This window comes from Ornithorhynchus anatinus, chromosome 6 (genome assembly GCF_004115215.2).
Source record: "Ornithorhynchus anatinus isolate Pmale09 chromosome 6, mOrnAna1.pri.v4, whole genome shotgun sequence".
Taxonomy (NCBI): domain Eukaryota; kingdom Metazoa; phylum Chordata; class Mammalia; order Monotremata; family Ornithorhynchidae; genus Ornithorhynchus; species Ornithorhynchus anatinus.
Genome location: NC_041733.1, coordinates 49403105 through 49417683, shown reverse-complemented (window position 1 = coordinate 49417683; position 14579 = coordinate 49403105).

Genomic DNA, 14579 nt, shown 5'->3' with positions numbered 1-14579 from the left:
TCTGCGAGATGAACTCTTCGACTGGCCCGGGACCCTTCCGGAAGGCTAGCCGTCTCCCTGTTGAACTTTAAAATTCAGAGTTTTCCTCGCTTGTTCAAAGATTCACAGCCACCTGATTGTGGGGCTTCTTGTTTGCTGGAAATTCAATCAATCAAGTGTATTTATTGAGCACTTACTCTGTGCAGGACACTGTACTCAACACTTGGGAGGAGTACGACAGCGATATAGGAGACACGTTCCCTGCTCACAATTAGCTTACAATCCAGAGGGGCAGACAGACGTAAATATAAATGAATAAATTATCGCTACGGACATAAGGGCTGTGGGGCTGAAGGGAGGGGAATTCCTGGAACTTCTCTCTACATCCACTCGCAGCTATCTTTCCGTTACTTTTTTTTAATCGTATTTACGTGCTTACTATGTGCCAGGCACTGTGCTAAGCTCTGGGGTAGATATAAGATTGGATACAGTTCATGTCCCACATGAAGCTCACAGAGCAGCGTGGCTCAGTGGAAAGAGCACGGGCTTGGGAGTCAGAGGTCATGAGTTCGAAACTGTGGGCAAGTCACTTTACTTCTCTGGGCCTCAGTTACCTCATCTGTAAAATGGAGGTGAAGACAGTGAGCCCCACGTGGGACAACCTGCTTACCCTGTATCTATCCCGGCGCTTAGAACAGTGCTCTGCACATAGTAAGCGCTTAACAAATAGCAACACTATTATTATTATTATTATTATTAATCCCCATTTTTCAGATGAGGTAACGGAGGCACCGAAAAGTGAAGTGACTCACCCAAAGTCACTGTGCAGACAAGTGGTGGAGCCAGGATTAGGATCCAAGACCTTATGACTCCCAGGCCTATGCTCTATCCACTAGGACACACTGCCGTCTGGAACCCCCAGCATCCTCTCCTCGGCACCGAAGGAGTCAACGAGGGCCGTGGACTGGATCTGGCCCGTGCCACCTATCTGACAGAGCCAGACTCCAGAACACAATAAAGGTGAAAACCGGCCGCTCACTCCTTACTCCCTGTCCTGACTTGTCTTCCACTTCAGGCGAAGCAGCGTGGCCCAGGGAAAAGAGCCCGGAACTGGGCGTCAGAGGGCCTGGCTTCCAATCCCATCTCTGCCTCTGCCCTCCTGTGTGACCTTGGGCAGTGTCACTTCACTTTTCCGTGCTTCAGTTTCTTCCTCTGTAAAATGTTCTCCCTAGACTCTGTGGGACAGGGATTGTGTCCAACCTGATTATTTATGCCTAACCCTGTGCTTAGCACAAAATCTGGAACATAGTAAGTGCTTAGAACAGTACTCAGCCCTTAGAACAGCACTTAAGCACTTAACAAATACCATCATTATTATTAACAAATATCACTGATATCACCGTGATTAGTACAACCCCACCCACACACTTTACTCCTCTGACACCAAATTACTCACTCTACTTTGCTTTTGCTTCTCCTGCTGCCAACCTTTTACTCACATCCACCCTCCTTCCCAGAACTCCCCCCTACTTCACATCGGACAGATCACCGCTCTCCTGATCCTCGAAACCCTTACCTCCTCCAAGAAGCCCTTCCGGACTCAACTCATCTCTCCAATCTCCCTTCCACGTTGTTCAGGCCCTTGAGTTCTCACCACCTCAACATCTTAGATTTCTCCCTTGCCAGTGCTAAATACCACATTTATTATTACTAATAAGGACAGTGTACTTTCCTAAGCATTTGTTACAGGATACCAGTGGATGCTCATCAAATACTAAAGCCAATAAAATAATGCCAATCAAATACTAATGCCAATCCTGATGGACTGTTCAGAAAGCTGGGGGCTACTCCTAGCCCTATAACTAACGCACGACAATTATTTACGCAAAAAATAAGCCCAGAAGAAATACAACTCGGATTAGTTTGTGTTCTTTTTTCCTCTTGAGGGGGCAGCCGTTGGCTACCTGTTGCTAGATGACATACTCAGGTTTATGGAATCAAATTCCCCTTTTCTTCCAATTTACCATTCCGTTTCTCTACTTGGCAACGCGTGTCACGTCGCATCAGAGTCCAAATGGTAAGGAAAGGTCCTGGAAGTAAGACCTTTTACATAAGCATTACATGTTTTCAGTGCCCTATAAATAGCAATGATTAGTCAAAACATCTGAAACTCTATCAAATGAGACAGGTCAGCAATTAAGATGTGACTCAAATTTGGATTCCACGAAACAGAAGTTGCTGCGAGCACGGCAATGTACTCTTGTCCAGCGTGGCCCAGTGGAAAGAGCCCAGGCCTGGGAGACGGAGGACCTGGGTTCTAATTCCAGCTCTGACACTTGTTTGCTGGGCGACCTTGGGCAAGTCGCTTCACTTTTCTGGGCTCCTATCACCTCATCTACAAAATAGGGATTCAATACTTAGTCTCCCTTCCACTTGGGCTGTGAGCCCCACGTGAGACTCTCTGTGGGCATGGATTGTCGATTAGACTGTAAGCCCGTCAAAGAGCAGGGTCTGTCTCTATCTGTTACCGATCTGTCCATTCCAAGCGCTTAGTACAGTGGTCTGCGCATAGTAAGCACTCAATAAATACTACTGAATGAATGAATGGTCTCTCTGTATGGCTGAATTGTACTTTCCGAGCGCTTAGTTCAGTGCTCTGCACACAGTCAGTGCTCAATAAATATGATTGAATGAATGAATGAGACAGGGACTTTGTCAACCTGATTATCTTGTACCTACCTCGGCATTCAGTGCAGTGCTCCGCACACAGTAAGTGCTCAATAAATACCACTGATTATTATTACAATGATCATATGGGTGGGTGGAATAATTGAATAAATGTGTGTGGAAGTGGGAGAGTGTGTTTGTGTGTGCAAGCGTATTGGTGTGCGTACACGTTTGTCTGCGTCTCCGGAGCACTTCGCATACGAAGGGAAGTAGCTAAAAGGCTCGGAAACAAGTCTGAGGTTTACAGCATCAGAATTTCCTAGAAGAAAAGGGGAATATCCTGAAGGCAAACTCCATGCCATCCATGGCATCTGCGTGCCTACTGCATGTAAAGCACTGTACTGAACTCCTGGGAGAGGGTAATACAACAGAGCTGGTAGAAACAAACCCTGTCCACAAGGAGTTTGCAGGAGTTTACTTTTGTGCAGAGCACTCGACTGAGCTCTCGGGAGAGGACAGTACAAGAGAGTAATAGATACAATCCCGGCTCACAACGAGCAAGCTTCTGGACTCCCCGAGCACCAGAGAGAAGCAGATACCGCAGCCAAAGTATGACTTGCTTCCACTCCAGTCTGAGAGGCAATCGGGGCTAATGAAGGCATTTGTTAAGCACTTACTATGTGCCAGGCACTGGGCTAAGCACTGGGGCGGATCAAAGCAGATCGAGTTGGAGGCAGTCCCTGTCCCACTTGGGGCTCACAGTCTCGATCCCCATTTGACAGATGAGGTAACCGAGGCCCAGAGAAGTGAGGTGACTTGCCCACGGTCACACAGCAGACAAGGGAAGGGCCGGGATTAGAACACATGACTATTCTCTGGTGAGTCCATTTTCCGTGTCCCCCCCCACCCCCACCCGAAAGCCAAAGCAGCCTCACGGAGTGGCCCTGGGGCGACTTGGAAAGTCCAGTTGAGGACTCCCCAATCTCTCTCCGGATTTCCCAACATATCTGATGGGCAAAGCACTTACCACCGATCATCCGGCCTGGAGAGTTCTCTTTCAGCAGTGGATTTGGAAGTCGGAATGTCCAAGGCCGCGCTTTCCAGGGGGAGCCGGCCTTCAAGTCGGCCAGGAGGGAAAGAGCGATCGCTGGAAAACAAGGGAAACAATGGGTCAGGTTACTCCATACGTTCAGTACAGTGCTCTCCACAAGGAGCACTTAATAAATATTACTCCTGAGTCCAAAATGACTTGAGATGATTTCAGTGACTTGGAATGCTAATAGAAAGCAAAAGTAAGGCCCTATTGTTATCATGGGGCATGAAAATGAGGTAAATACATGTGAACTATTCCTCTGTCTTCTATAATTACAGGTGGAGAATAACATTGACCTTCATTCATTCGTTCAGCTGTATTTACTGAGCGCTTCCTATGTGCAGAGCACTCTACTAAGTGCTTAAGTCCCAATTTATTCATTAATTCAATCGTATTTATTGAGCACTTCTTGGATGCGGAGCACTGTACTGAGTGATTGGGATTCTGTGCCTATCTCACAGTGCTACACCCTGAGGAAGATACAATTGTGATATCTGTGAAGCACTTAGCACGTGCCAGGCACTCTACTAAACGCCGGGGTAGATAGAAGGTAATCGGTCTGGACGGTCCCTGTCCCACATAGGGCTCACAGTCATAATTCCCATTTTCCAGAGGAGGTCACTGAGGCACAAAGAACTGAAGAGACTTGCCCAAGGCCACATAGCAGACAAGTGGCAGATCTGGGATTAGAGCCCAGGTCCTTCTGATTCCCAGGCCCGGGCTCTATCCACGATGACACTCGGCTTCCCGATCAGGTTGGGCACAGTTCCTTCCCCGCAAGAAGTTGGCAAACCCAACGGGAGGGAGAAAGATCTTTTATTCCTTTCATACAAATGAAGGCTAGAAAGGTTAAGTGTCTCCAGCCAAAGTCATACAGCAGCCAAGCGGTGGAGCCAAAACTCAAACCCAAAGCCCATCCCCGAGCCCCATAACCAGTCCCCTGTCCCTCCATGCCAACTAAATACAAACCTGGCTACCTTAGGACCAGCTCAGAGGGAATTCAAGATCCATCCATCACCGATCGATCGTATTTACCGAGCGCCTACTGTGTGCTGAGGACCCCGGTGAGTGCTTGGAAGAAACCAAGAGAGGAGCAGCGTGGCTTAGTGCAAAGAGCACGGGGCTCGGGAGTCAGAGGTCGTGGGTTCTAATCCCGGTCCCGCCACTTATCAGCTGCTTGGCTCTGGGCAAATCACTTCACTTCTCAGTGCCTCAGTTCCTTCATCTGTAAAATGTGGAATAAGAGTGGGAGGCCCACGTGGAACAAGCTGATTACCCTGTTTCAACCCCAGCACTTAGAACAGTGCTTGGCACATGAGAAGCATTTAACAAATACCATCTAAGTGCTTAGTACAGTGCAAAGCTCTTAGTACAGTGCTCGGCAAACAGTTAGCACTCAGTAAATAAGATTGAATGGATAGAAGAATTTATTGCCATAATATACAACCTACAGGATGCCTCTCTGGTAAAACTCACGCCCAGAGTATGAGACCTGTGAATGATGATGATATCTGTTAGGTGCTTACTATGCGCCAAGCACTGATCTAAACGCTGGCGAAGATACAGTGTGAACAGGTTGAACACAGTCCCTGTCCCACACGGGGCTCATAGTCTTACTCCCCATTTTACAGATGAGGTCACTGATGGCAAGAGAAGGGAAGTGACTTGCCCAAGATCACACAGCAGACACACGGCAGAGCGAGGATTCGAACCTGCATCCTCTGACCCCTCCCGCAGGCCTTCGCTCTAGGCAACTAGGCACGAGGCAACACTGCTTCCCGATAATCGTAAGCACTTACTATGTGCCAAGCACCGGACTAGGTGCTGGGGTAGATTTACGATTACCAGGTCCCACACAGAGGTCACAGCCTGAAGCAGGAGGGAGAAGAGTTCCTGAATCTCCATTTTTCAGATGAGGGAATTTGGACTCAGAGAAGGCAAGTTAATTACCCAAGGTGCCACAGCAGGCAGAGCCGGAATCCGAATCCAGGTCCTCCTGCCTCCTGGGCTCTATCCACCGGGCCACGGTGTAAAGAAGTCTTTGATCATCGCCGCGGGACGCTGAAAACTCCATTCTGGATTTTCTCGTTCGAAAACCGAGGCCCCTTTCTCCGCGCTTTACGTTTGACAAAGTCACATTCTGATTTAAGGAGCGGTGAATGGGAATGATTTGGTTAAATGGCAGGGAACAAATTGTGTCTAGCTCATTGGACACAATATGAAACCAATTTGGTTAACAAGACACATTCCGGTAATGGTGCCACTGGGGCAGCAGTTGTAAATACGATTCAATCTCTCTGTTATTAGAGTGATGCATATGTTTGCCACCATGTTTTATCACCGCTTAGCACAGGCAACTACCGTGAGAAGCGGTGTGGCGGAGTGGATAGAGCCCGGGCCTGGAAGTCCGAAGGACCTGAGTTCTGATTCCTTTTCATTCGTTCATTCAATAGCATTTATTGAGCGCTTACTACGTGCAGAGCACTTTACTAAGCGCTTGGAATGGACAAATCGGTAACACACAGAGACGGGCTTTGACGAGCTTACAGCCTAATCGGGGGAGACGGACAGACAGGAACAATGGCAATAAATAGAATCGAGGGGAAGAACAGCTCTTAAAACAATAGCAAATAAACAGAATCAGGGTGATGTACATCTCATTAACAAAATAAATAGGGTGATGAAGATACATACAGCTGAGCGGACGGGTACAGTGCCGACGGGGTGGGACGGGAGAGGGGGAAGAGCAGAGAGAAAGGGGGGAGAAGAGGGTTTAGCTGCGGAGAGGTGAAGAGGGGGTAAAGGGAGCAGAAGGAAAAGGGGAGCTCAGTCTGGGAAGGCCTCTCGGAGGAGGTGAGCTTTAAGTAGGGTTTTGAAGAGGGGAAGAGAATTCCTTGCACAGCAGTGCTAAAATCCATTGCTTTCACATTAATCCAGTCTTAAATACTGCATCAGCCTCCTTGCTGACCTCCCTACATCTTGTCTCTCCCCACTCCAGTCCACACTTCACTCTGCTCTCCAGATCAATTTTCAACAGAAACATTCAGGCCTTGTTTCCCCTCCCTTCAAGAACCCCCTGTTGTTGCCCTCCCACCTCTGCATCCAACAGAAACTCTTTCCATCTGCTTTAAAGACCTCAATCACCTTGCCCCCTCCACCTCCCCACTCTCCTACTACAACCCAGCTCGCACACTTCGCTCTGCACATGGTAAGCGCTCAATAAATACGACTGAATGAATAATGCCAACCTTCTCGATCTCATGTCTCTCACCGTGGGCCTGTCACCCACGCCCTGCCTCTGGGCTGGAAGGTCCTTCCTCTTCATATCCAACAGTCGATGACGCTCCCCCACCTTCAAAGCCTTATCGAAGGCACGCCTCTCCTCCTAAAAGCCTTCCCTGCCTAAATGCTCCTTTCTTCTCCCACTCCCTTCCGCACCACCTTGCCTTGCTCCCTTTATTCATCGGCCCTCACAGTGCCACAGCACTTATGTACATGTCTATTCCAACCATAATAATAATTACGGTATTTGCCAAGCCCTTACCATGTGCCAAGCACTGTTCTACGCGCTGTGATAGATACAAGGTAATCAGGCTATCCTACGTGGGACTCACACTTTTAATCCACATTTCACAGATGAGTTAACTGAGGCACAGAGTGGCTAAGTGATTTGCTCAAGGTCACACAGAAAAGTGGTGGAGGCGGAATTCGAACCCACATCCCAACCCCGTGCTCTTTCCACTGAGCCACAGTGTAATTTATTTATTTCTATTAACGTCTGTTTTCCCCTCTAGACTGTAAGCTCACCGTGGGCAGGAAATATGAATGTTCTATTATACTCTATCCGGTGCTTAGTAATAATAATAATGATGATGATGGTATTTGTTAAGCACTTACTACGGGCAAGGTACTGTGCTAAACACTGGGGCAGATACAAGCAAATCGGGTCGGACATTGTCCTTGTCCCACATGGGGCTCAAATTCTCCATCCCCATTTTACAGATGGGGTAAATGAGGCACAAAGTAGTGAGCGAAGTAATATTGCTGGCATCTGTTAAGCGCTATCTACGTACCGCGCATTACTCTAAGCGCTGAGGTGGATACAAGGTAATCAGGTTGGCCCACGTGGGGTTCAACGTCTTAGTCCCCATTTTACAAATGAGGTAAATGAGGCAAAGAGAAATTAAGTGACTTGCCCAAAGTCACAGAGTGGACAAGTGGCGGAGTTGGGATTAGAATCCATGACCTCAGACTCCCAAGCCCGTGCTATTTTCACTAAGCCACGCTGCTTCTCTGCCCAAGGTCACAGAGCAGACAAGGGGGAGAATCGGGGTTCAAACCCATGACCTTCTGCTTGCCAGGCCTGTGCTCTATCCATTACGCCAAGCTGCTTCTAGTACCGTGCTCTGCACACAGTAAGCTCTCAATAAGTACGTCTGACTGACCTACTCTGCTGAATCATCTTGGTCACGTCGTTTCGCTTCTCTGAGCCTCAACTATCTCCTCTATAAAATGGGGAATAAGACTGTGAGCCCCATGAGGAACAGGAACTCTATCCAACCCAATTGGTTTGTATCTATCCCAGCACTCAGAGCAGTGCTTGACACATAGCAAGGCACTGTACTCGTCCGCTCAACTGTATATATTTTCATTACCCTATTTATTTTGTTAATGAAATGTACATCGCCTCAATTCTATTTATTTGCTACTGTTTTAATGAGATGTTCATCCCCTCGATTCCATTTACTGCTATTGTTCTCGTCTGTCCGTCTCCCCCGATTAGACCGTAAGCCCATCAAAGGGCAGGGACTGTCTCTATCTGTTACCGATTTGTCCATTCCAAGCGCTTAGTACAGTGCTCTGCGTATAGTAAGCGCTCAGTAAATACTATTGAATGAATGAATGAAAGGGCTTAACAAATACCACTTCAAAAATAGAAAAAACAAATAAGACAGGGAATGAAATTTACAATCTAGCTACTCTCTCTAATCAAGTTTAACTCACCTTTCGTTGAGGAGGGGGAGGAGCGGAAGGCCGTTTTCTGGATGGATTCTGGATGGATTTCCCTTTCCTCAGGCCGCAACGGCGGCCACGGCCAGTCGAGCCAGAGCCAACTAGCGCCTCCAAACATCCGTCGGCACTGAAAAATCAATCTATCAAGGGTATTTACTGAGCGCTTACTGTGTGCAGAATACTATACTAATTGCTTGGGAGAGCACAAGGCAGAACACTGTACTAAGCACTTGGGAGAACACAAGACAGTAAAGTTGGTGAACATGTTCCCTAACGAAAAGAGCTTACAGTCTAGAGGAAAACACTTTGGACACTGACTCTGGCCTGGTTCTTTATCCCAGAAAGACAAAGAGCACATAATGTGAGACGAACATTGTTCTGAGCTCTTGGCAGCGCACAATGGAGTTATTAAATACGATTCTGACCCTCAGAGAGCATAAAGTCCAAAGTGTGCAGAGCGTTCATTCATTCACTCATTCAATAGTATTTATTGAGCGCTTACTATGTGCAGAGCACTGTACTAAGTGCTCGGAATGCACAAATCGGTAACAGAGCACTGTACTGGGTGCTAGAGAGAAGACAGTCGTTAGTAAAATAATCCCTGCTCTCAAAGGAGATTAGACATGATTCCTGCTCTCTAAAAATAATAATAATGTTGGTATTGGTTAAGCGCTTCCTATGTGCAGAGCACTGTTCTAAGCGCTGGGGGAGATACAGGGTAATTAGGTTGTCCCACGTGTGGCTCACAGTCTTCACCCCCATTTGACAGATGAGGGAACCGAGGCCCAGAGACGTGAAGTGACTTGCCCACAGTCACACGGCTGCCCAGTGGCAGAGCTGGGATTCGAACCCATGACTTCTGACTCTCAAGCCCAGGCTCTTGCCACTGAGCCACGCTGCGTCTATTGTGCGAAAAGCACCGTACTGAACAATAGGGAAAGTACTATGGCATCAGTAGCAGGTTCCTTGAAGAAGCTCATGATCTTCTTTATGCAGAACACTGAATCAAGTGCTTGGGAGGGCACAAGAGAATGAGTAGACTTGAGAGTGTGAGCCTCATGTGGGACAGGGACTGTGTCCAACCCGATTATCTTGTGTGTACCACAACGTTTAGTACAGTGCCTGGCATGTAGTAAGTGCTAAACAAATACCACAGTTATTATTATGACCCCTGTCCTCAAGGAACTTGCTATTTGTGTGCAGAGCACTGTCCTGAATGCTTGGGAGTGTACTACAGAGTTACTAGACCTGGTCCATGCCCTGGAGAAGCTGAGAATATACCTTATAGAGAGCATTAAGCACTTCTAGTACAATGCAGTGAGTAAGCACAATCTCTGCCCTCAACAAGCTTGTCTTGTCTTATGCCGTCGAGTCGTCTCCTCCCCGTAGCAACGCCACGGACACATCTCTCCCAGAACGGCCCGCTCTCCATCGGCAATCGTTCTGGTAGTTGACCCGTGGAATTTTCTTGTAAAAATAGCGAAGTGGCTTACCATTGCCTCTTTCCGTGCAGTGAACCTGAGTCTCCACCCTCGACTCTCTCCCGTGCCGCGGCTGTCCAGCGTGGGTGAGTTTCGACTTGTAGCAGATTCCCTTCTACTCACTTGCCACTGGTGACGCTAGGTGGGAATGGAATGGCTAAGTCTCTCCCTGACCCTTCCTCCCGTACCCGAGACTGGTAGAGTACTGGAAACTCTCCAGGTGCAACACTGAGAGGGGTTCAACACGCTTATAGTCCAGTAATATGACGGAGACAGGGAAATAAATTACAGATGAGGGAGGTGGCAGACTATAAATATATTTATGAACATAATAATAATTGTGGTATTTGTTTCAGGCACTTTAATAATAATAGTAATAATGATGCTGGTATTTGTTAAGCGCTTACTATGTGCGTGGCTCAGTGGAAAGAGCACGGGCTTTGGAGTCAGAGGTCATGGGTTCGAATCCCGGCTCGGCCACTTGTCAGCTGCGTGACTTTGGGCAAGTCACTTAACTTCTCGGTGCCTCAGTTACCTCATCTGTAAAAATGGGGATTAAGGCTGTGAGCCCCACGTGGGACAACCTGAATCCCCTGTGTCTACCCCAGCGCTTAGAAGAGTGTTCGGCACATAGTAAGCGCTTAACAAATACCAACATCATTATTATGTGCAGAGCACCGTTCTAAGTCCTGGGGTAGGCACAGGGGAATCAGGTTGTCCCACATGGGGCTTACAGTCTTAATCCCCATTTTACAGATGAGGTAACTGAGGCACAGAGAAGTAAGGTGACTTGCCCACAGTCACACAGCTGACAAGTGGCAGAGGCAGGATTCGAACCCATGACATCTGACTCCAAAGCCCGTGCTCTTTCCACTGAGCCACGAGCACTGGGCAAGATACAAGGTAATCGGGTCGGACACAGTCCTTGTCCCATTTGGGACTCGCAGTCTCAATCCCCATTTTACAGAGGAGATAACTCAGGCAGAGAGAAGTGAAGTGACTTGCCCATGGTCACAATGCAGACAAGTGGTTGAGGTAGGATTAGAAACCAAATCTTTCAAACTCCCAGGCCTACATTATATCCACTAGGCCACACACATGGTAGGGGGAGAAGGGAAGGGGGGTGCAACTAAGTGTTGAGGAGCTACAGACTCAAGTGTGAAGGTAAAGCAGTAAGGAAGGGAAGTAGGGCAAGGAAATGAGAGAAGACACGGAAGGCTGCCTGGAGTAGATGAGATTTCAGAAGCTAACGACAAAAGAGCAGTTCTCTGAAAAATGCCACGAAAAGAAGAATCCCACACTACACGGCTCATGTGGAAATTCTCTGTGGGCAGAAAACATGTTTCGCTTACCTAATGCGATCCCCAAATTCTCAGTACCTTATTCCATAAGCACCCCAGTAAATACCCAGAGGACTCCGACAGTCCCGCTTTGCCACCATTAGACAGTTTCTTGGCCGTCTTCCACCGGTTACAAGTAATGATGCCTCAGAGAAAAGAATATCCAGTATTTCCCAAATTAAAGGACTGTGACGATGTAAACTTAAATATTCTCATTTACATCTTCCTGATTTGAGCCCCTCTGCCAGCCCCACCGACCCACAAAACCGGTGTGACCCTCGGAAAGCCGCTCCGGGTAACACACGGACTCAGAGAAAAGCTTGAGGACCTGAGTTCTAATCCCAGCTCTGCCAGCTTCACACTGCCTGACCTTGGCCCACTCTCTTAACTGCTCCCTACCTTTGTTTCTTCACTTGTAAACTGGGGATTCGAAATCCGTTCCCCCTCTTACTTACTTCTCCAACCCTCACTGGGCTCCCAAAGTGCGTCCCAACCGATGATACTGTAGCTACCTCAGTGGCTAACACGGTGCTCAACATTCTGAATCATACACTGTACTAGACACTGAGGTAGCTACAAGGACAGTGGTGAGATAAAAGCCACTTAACAGACACTGCTATTATTATTAGGAAGGGGATTTCCACTCCGTCCTAGTATTTGAAAAGTTCTCTCTGTTCCCTGGCAGAGAGCAGAGCACCTTCAAATGCCAACCACCTTTGGAGAGCTGAAACTCTGTTGAGAAAACAGTAACTAAGTTATTAAATGTAATTATGTGCAGGAGAGGAAAAAAGGACTTGAATCTAGTCTCTCCCATTCTCAAGTGGTTAAATGCCTGACTCTGCATGCATCAACAGGACCTTTCCCAGAAAATGTCATTTCTCCATCTCAAGCATGGCTTTGCACTCATACAAAACAACCGCCACTTGAACCTCCCTCTGCCCTTTCAAAACCGGCCCCCTTTTGCTTATCCTCCTATCTCCAAGCAAATGGCGGATTTAGCACCCGGACCAAAGTTAAAGCAAAATCCCCGCCAACGCAGCCTCCATTTAGGGTGGTCTGTGCGGCGTGAAATGGATGAGTTCTTAATTTTTTAAGCTCCTTTTAACCTCTAATTTTCACCCGCAGCTCGGGGTCAGGAAGGAAAAGCGATGATCTGTTTATTGATCCGATGGAGATCGATGGTGTTCCGTGACAGACGTATGCAGGGGGAAGATAAACTTCGGCGACCGGGATTGTGAAAAGGAAATCTGTCGCTGGGAGCTTCGTACCCGGCCGTAGATATCCATCGTTTCCTATAGGTGGTCTCTGTTATCTTGGTAGCTTGGAGTGAGGCAAAGTTGATCAACATGGGAAAGTGGAGTTAAATTAATTCGGTGACAGGTGTTGACAATATCACCGTACTCTGTCATCCAAAGCCTATCTAGTTTAAGGCAAGAATGACAGAGAAATCACACAGAGCGATGTTTTCGTTCTTTTGAACCGTCTTTCTTCTCCTAACTCAATCGATAAATGGCATTCAGTGAACTCTTACTGTGTGCAGAGCACTTTACTAAGCACTTGGAAGAGTACAGGATAACTGAGTTGGTAGACTGTGAGCCTTCAGTGGGACAGACACTGTGTCCAACTCAAATAGCTGGTATCTACCCCAGTGCTTACTACAGAACTCGGCATAGAGTAAGCGCTTAACAAATACCATGAGAAGTGTTCCTTGCCCACAGAGTTTATAGTCTAGAGGGAGAGACGGACATCAGTGTAAAATAAAAAAGGTACGGATACAAATGCTATGGGGATGAGGTTGGGGGGAAAAATCAAGTGCTCAAAGGGTACAAATCCAAGAACATGTAAAATACCCCCAAAATGAGGAAGTCTGGGAAAAGACGGCTTAATCTGGGAAGTACAAATCCAAGACCATGTAAAATACCCCAAAAGGAGGAAGTCTGGGAAAAGACGGCTTAATCTGGGAAGGTTTCTTGGGGGAGATTTGGCCTTAATGCTTCAAAGGTGGGGAGAGGGGTCGTCTGGTGTATATGGAGGGGGAGGGAGTTCCAGGCTAGGGAGAGGATCTGGGAAAGAGGTTGGTAGAAAGAGACAAGCGTGAGCTACAGTGAACAAGCTGGTACTAGGGGAGCGAAGTCTGTGTTCTGATTTTCTGTGGTGGGGAGGGAGTTGAGTGAGAAGTGCTTAAGAAGTTCGAGTGCGAGGACTCGAGATGACTCAGTAGGGAGGGAAATAAGGTGAGGAAAAAGAGAATGAATGGGATAAACATAAAAGAATCAATCGATGGTATTTACAGAGTGCTACTTACAAGGGACTGTGTTAAGCGCTTGAGAGAGTACAACAGAGAAAGCGGACACGTTCCCTGCCCCTCGTGAGTTTACCGTCTAGAGCAGGTGACAGACATTCCCATCAAGAACTAATCAGATCGGGACAAAGTTTCTGCCCCAACCAGAGTTCACAATCAAAGGAGAAGAGAGAACAGGTCCTGAATCCCTATTTCACAGATCTGAAAACGGAGGCCTAGAGAGCTGATTTGCCCAAGGTCACAACGCGGACAGGTGGCGGAGCCAGGATTAGAACCCCGGCCCTCTGACTCCCAGGCCCGGGCTCTTTCCCCTAGGCTACGCTGCTTCTCCAAGATTTCTCACCACGGAACAACCCCGGGCGTTCCGTGAGGTGGACATGCCCGTGGTGAGGGGCAGGATGGGGGGCGATGGGAGTAGGGGGGGGCAGGAGGTGTCCCGAGAAATAGCTGACCAAAATCAGCCGTAAGGATGCCAAAGGAAGGATCCGCTAAGACAAGCATGAACAGCCAATTTCATATCCAACTGGAGACACTTCAAAATATGAAAACCTGAAAAAGACTGTGTTGAGGTTGGGAGCATTTTATCTAATTCCAACATGTTCTCGTAAAGCAAGTTTTTAAATGTCAATATTCCAAAACTGAATGGCGGTACATGAGGCAAGACACAGAATGATCCTATCAGAGATGATATTCGCCCCACCCAC